Consider the following 6,161-nt stretch of genomic DNA (forward strand, 5'->3'; position numbering starts at 1 on the left):
GTACAAAGCTCTATGCTTCAGTTAACTGAGGATATGTGGCATAAGATGCCATTGGATGTATTTGAGTTTTTTCTGGTGCTTTGTTGGCTTCTTTGGCATCGTAGGAACCGGGTTGTGTTTGGTGGTTTGCTGCAGGAACCAGGCGCGTTGATTGGGCGTGCTCGCTGTCTTCTTGCGGAGTTTGTGGAGGCTCGGACTCACCTTGCAATACCTGAGTCTTTAGCCCATTCACAGCGGTGGCAACCTCCTGTAGGATCAAGGTACAAACTGAACTTTGATGTCGCGGTTTTCTCTGATATTTCAGCCTCAGGTGTTGGGGTGATTATTCGGAATGGTGATGGTCAGGTTATGGCTGCACTGTCAGCGAGGGGACCTGCAGTAACGGACGGTGATGAGGCGGAGGTCCTGGCTTGTCGGAGAGGGTTGGAGTTTGCGATGGAGGCTGGTTTTGGTGACTTAATTGTGGAGGGTGATAATTTGAATGTGATGCAGGCTGTAGCTTCTAATCGGTCAGATTGGTCTCGCTTGGGAAATCTTGTTGATGACGTTCGACACTTGGCTGGAAGGTTGAGACTTGTGGACTTTCAATGTATTAGGCGTAGTGCAAATGGGGTAGCGCATTCTCTAGCTCGTTTTGCTAGAAATATTAGTGAGGATTGTGTGTGGCTGGAGGATACCCCTCCACCAGCTGCAGAAGCTTTGTTTGTGGACTCATTGTCTCTTTCTAATTAATTGAAGTTGATTTTCCTTTCAAAAAAAAAAAAAAAAAACACTATGATGATAGCGGGTCTTTGATGGAGAGAGAGAGAGAGAGAGAGAGAGAAATATGATATATCTTAAGCTTTACTTTTGGGGGGAAAGTGGAAACACAATCCATATATATCCGTATCCTTCCAAGAATCTTTCCCTTTTCAGATAGTTGGTCGGTAAGCTGAAACTCACATTTCATATCTTAAACAATATTACACATTTTTTCACTCATACCTATTTCAAAAAATTACAAACAACATTTTCAAATTATTCTACCAAACACCCTTATTTTCCCCAGTAAAACACCAAACACAGTATTAGGGAAACACGTTTTATGTACCCAAATCCTCAACAAACTCAATTTAATTTTCACCCAACATCCATAGTAGAACATTATTTCAGTACTCTCCTCCTTTATTCATATTCCAAAAAGTGTGACAATGACAAATATGTCGGCATAATCTTTATTATATATTGCCTAGTCCGACAAAAGGTTTCCTAACTCTGTAAGGCGTTCATAAATTCGTACCAATGGGGGAGTTTGTGACAATAAATTACAAAAAAAAATGTTCAGTTGTTCCATTAAAAAGAAAGAAAAGCAGCTAAAACCTTTATTATTACTGCTAGCATTGCCTTATAAGACCTGTCAATGGATTGAATGTGGATAAAAATGGGTCCTTTCTTAATCCAATCTGATTTTGATTGCGATCGACCATGCACCAAAAAATTGTTAACATTTTCACAACTATTAATATCGCTTGTTGTAATTTTTTTTTTTAGAAACAAACACACACACATACAAGGGAGAGGGAAAGGAGTTCTAACACAAAGGCATACCACAACTTTACTCAAAAGCCATGGTAACTTTTAAGGGAGGGTGGACAAATTATACTACACATAACATACTCTCTTAAACAATATGAGATAATTACCCATTCTTTTTTTTTTTAAGAAACAAACATACACACACATAAGGGAGAGAGAAAGAAGTTCTAACATAAAGGCACATCACATTGCTTGTTGTGATTAGTATATGATAAAAGTAGTATCAATAGTTTATCCATTGAAAGCTATGTTACTAAATCAAGAATTGTGAAAAATATTGTACTCCTAACCTTACTTTTTTTTATAAATAAAAAATCCTAAAATATTGTGTCCCTATCCGAACATTTACTTTTCCTAAAAAATTGGCAATGGGTGAAAGATATTAAGATATAACCTGTGGCAGACTAAGCATGCCTATTTTTTGCTATAAGAGGACTATGATGGTACATTAAGATTTTACGTTTTAGAAGGTTGAATTAGAGATAAATAATGAGACCAGTCTCTCACAACATAAGTATACGTGCATTGCACATGTTATAAGAGAGTAGTCTAATGAGATGAGATACCTTCTCGGCCTGTTGTGGATCCACATTCCTGTGAACTATATTCCAAATTCCAACTCCAAGCTCTCAATGAATGCTTTTCTTTTCCTAAAGTGCTACACGAGAACATATTAAAGATTATACGTACTTCATATTCCCTTCCCAGATATTCTTTCCACTTTTTCTTTTCTTTCCTTTTTTAAAATCTTCTTCTGTCTGTATGTTCTTATTTCTTACGATTACCAGGTCTTATATATACACAACATCTAGTTTCACACTAGACCGACCTTAATCGAAAGTCATGGAATTTGGAAAGGTCACAAAGTCGGGATGCTAGAACTTTCACATGTGGCTTTGCCTCTATTATGATTAATATGATTAAGTGGCTTGCCTCTATTAATCATTAAATTTCACGTAATACTGTTTTGACGCTTCATATTATCCATTTACTATAAAGTGCTCTGATTATTTTAAGTTATCCATGTAGTTCAGATCAAATAGGAAATTGTTTTGTTCAGTGTGCAGGTGATTTTTTCCGATTAGATTATATATTAGCATATATATAATTTGAACTAAAAATAAATCATGTATTCGATTAAACCAAATCCATTTTTATATTCGGGTTAGCTAGGTGAAAAATAATAGAAGTCCTGCCTCCCCATCCCCCCATAATTGTTTTATGTGAAGACATGTAGTTCAATTAGTTAAAGAAAAGAGATTCGTCCAGGTTCCACAATTTTCAAATGGTTATGAAGTATATAAAATTTGAATGATTAAAAGTATTATTTCATAATAAAAAACAAAAGCAGAAGAAAATACTAATGGATAGAGAATTGCCATGCCAACAACCGACTTGAATTGACATTAAAAAAAGTTGAAATATTGCTGGAAGAAATTAAAGAGTTCAGGAAAAGCTTTATCCACTTGGTTCAAATGTGGCTTTGCCTCTATTATGATTAATATGATTAAGTGGCTTGCCTCTATTAATCATTAAATTTCACGTAATACTGTTTTGACGCTTCATATTATCCATTTACTATAAAGTGCTCTGATTATTTTAAGTTATCCATGTAGTTCAGATCAAATAGGAAATTGTTTTGTTCAGTGTGCAGGTGATTTTTTCCGATTAGATTATATATTAGCATATATATAATTTGAACTAAAAATAAATCATGTATTCGATTAAACCAAATCCATTTTTATATTCGGGTTAGCTAGGTGAAAAATAATAGAAGTCCTGCCTCCCCATCCCCCCATAATTGTTTTATGTGAAGACATGTAGTTCAATTAGTTAAAGAAAAGAGATTCGTCCAGGTTCCACAATTTTCAAATGGTTATGAAGTATATAAAATTTGAATGATTAAAAGTATTATTTCATAATAAAAAACAAAAGCAGAAGAAAATACTAATGGATAGAGAATTGCCATGCCAACAACCGACTTGAATTGACATTAAAAAAAGTTGAAATATTGCTGGAAGAAATTAAAGAGTTCAGGAAAAGCTTTATCCACTTGGTTCAATTTTCAAGTATCAATCATTCTACACACCAACTATTTGTTAAATTGCCTTTGCACCCTTTCAAGAGATCACAACCCAATCTCTGAATTTTATAAAAGCTCCTTACTATCACCTAAGAACAAACTATCTACCATTCCCATATCTTCTTGCTCTTCCTAAACCAATATCCAGGCAACTAACTTGTATTTTGATCATTTAATTTCATCCACAATTTTTTTTTTTCAAATCTTGTTTTTTCATTCTATTTTTATTTCTTCCCTAACCTCACACATCTTTCCATCCACAGCCCCTTTTTTCTATTGAGAACTTTGTCATGGAACTGTGGCAGCATTTGTGAAGCACCACTCTGATTGTGTATTCCTGAGTGAGGCCCTTAAATCAGCTTTCGCAAATTTTGATTGAGCGCGTGTTATAATTTGAGGCTTCAATTACTTACTTAATTAGAGTGACAAATTTGGGGATGCTGCTCTAGTTCTTCTTATAATGGGATGTCAATGTCATAATTCATGTTCGAGCAGGGGATAGGAATTATTGGTAACAAATATACATGGTGGAACAAAAGATGGGATGGGAATGACAAAAAAAGAACGCTTGGATATGGGGATTTGCAATGCAAAATTGACACGGGAGTAAAGTGGCAGTTACAAACATAGTGGCATCAGAAGTATATGAATAAGCCTACAACCCAATCTAATCAGTTTCTTAAGCCCAACCATGTGGATTTTCAAGCCCAGCAAATAAAGCTGTTATTTGCCCAACAATTCAAAAGATATTTGGCATCCATTTGGATAATGCTGAAAAGCACTTGCGTTTGCATTTCACTTTTTTTTTTTTTTTTGAGAAGAGCATTTCACGTTTTTCAGATGTGGGATTATACTTTTCTAGTGGGTCTCGTGCACTATTCACGGGATCCACAAGTACTTTACTCAGAAAAAAGAAAAAAAAGAAAAAAAAATGTCTCACAGTACTATTCACACATTTAAAAATTATTTTATTACTGTATTTTCAGTTTTCAGCAAAATAAGCGGTATCCAAACAAACTCTTCAAGTCATTTTCTCCAAGAAGTCAAAGAGTATTTAATGTTGGTTTCCTAACATTCAACTATTATGTTTTGTTCCTTTTGACACCAATGTGTTCTAAGTTCCAACCGGAGTGCCCCAAGATCCAACAAGGCCAATTTGATGACAATCCGGCCCAAAAAGCTTTCCTTGAAGACCAGAATAACAACCCATTATTTTAAAACATTTTCTTTATTATTAATTAAGTCAAATAGTCTTTATTTAATGTCTCCTAGGATGAATCAGACTTTATATTTTATTTCTCCTAGGCAAACAACTATTTTATTGTGTATTTAAGTTCCTAAGAGTCATATCTGACTTTGGTCATGTTAAGTGAATGTATTTACTATTATTTTCATTTTCCTATACTTAGGGGACTGTTCCAAACTCTATTTAAGCCTTTGGCTGAATCAAATAAAAATCATAGTATATTTTCAGAATTTAAAAACCTTGTGCTTTTCAGAAGATGGATTTCTTCTAAATTATCTCTTATCCCTTAGGTGGATTCCTTTGGGTGGCGAGTATCGGTTTCAGTATCTCTTGGGTGGTGTTAATCTGTATCTCATAGAGTGGGGAACCAAAATAGTTCTATATCCTTAGTTAAATTCATTTGGGTGGTGTTATTTGTATCCCTTTGGGTTTACTTTGGTGGTGAGTTTATCTATGATTTAAATTATTTCCAAATGCTTGCATTGCATTAATCATTTGGCTACAGCGACTTCTGATCACTGTCCCATTGTACTGGAATCCAACAAGGGAAAAGAGTTTGTGCTTAAAATTTTTTTAGGTTCGAGGTAGCTTGGATTAGACTTTAGAGATGCTAGAAACTATTTAATAGTTAAGCAAGCTTGGGTCAAAGACTCGAAAGCCAAGTTGGCTATCCCCTCATTTCAGCTATGCGCAAGGATTCAAGCCATATAGGTGGCCTTACTGATATGTAAAAAAGAAGTTTTTAGAGTTTGTAATATAGAAGTTAATCGTTAATGAGGGAATTGAAAAAATCCAACAAGCTGAGCCAAATGAACAAAATTTCATGACTGAGGCTAGGGGTGGAACTAGAATTTCTGGAATGAGGGGCCAAAGTAATAAGAAATATAAAAATTTAAACCGTTTAAAAAGATTATATGAGAATTGAGAAATCTAAAAATTTTGGATGTGGGTCATCTGTATATTTTTGTGAAAATTTTAGCTAAATTTAAGGATAAATTTTGAAAAGTTGGGTTGGGGGATGCCCTCCCCATATGTAGTTCTGCCTCTGATTAGGGCCTACTACCAAATTGCAACAAGTATTGGATAAATGGGCAATGGCTGTTGAGACTAGAAAGTAGAAACAATGTAGAAGTAAGTAAAGAAGTTGTAGCCGAAGGCTAGTGACAAATATTTTTTTGTTTTCCATCTATTAACTGTTATTATAAGGAAAAGACATTTCATAGAGTCAATCAAAATTGAGCAAGGTGAATGGCTGAT

The sequence above is a fragment of the Quercus suber genome, unplaced genomic scaffold (assembly GCF_002906115.3).
Source record: "Quercus suber isolate HL8 unplaced genomic scaffold, Cork oak 2.0 scaffold_239, whole genome shotgun sequence".
NCBI lineage: Eukaryota > Viridiplantae > Streptophyta > Magnoliopsida > Fagales > Fagaceae > Quercus > Quercus suber.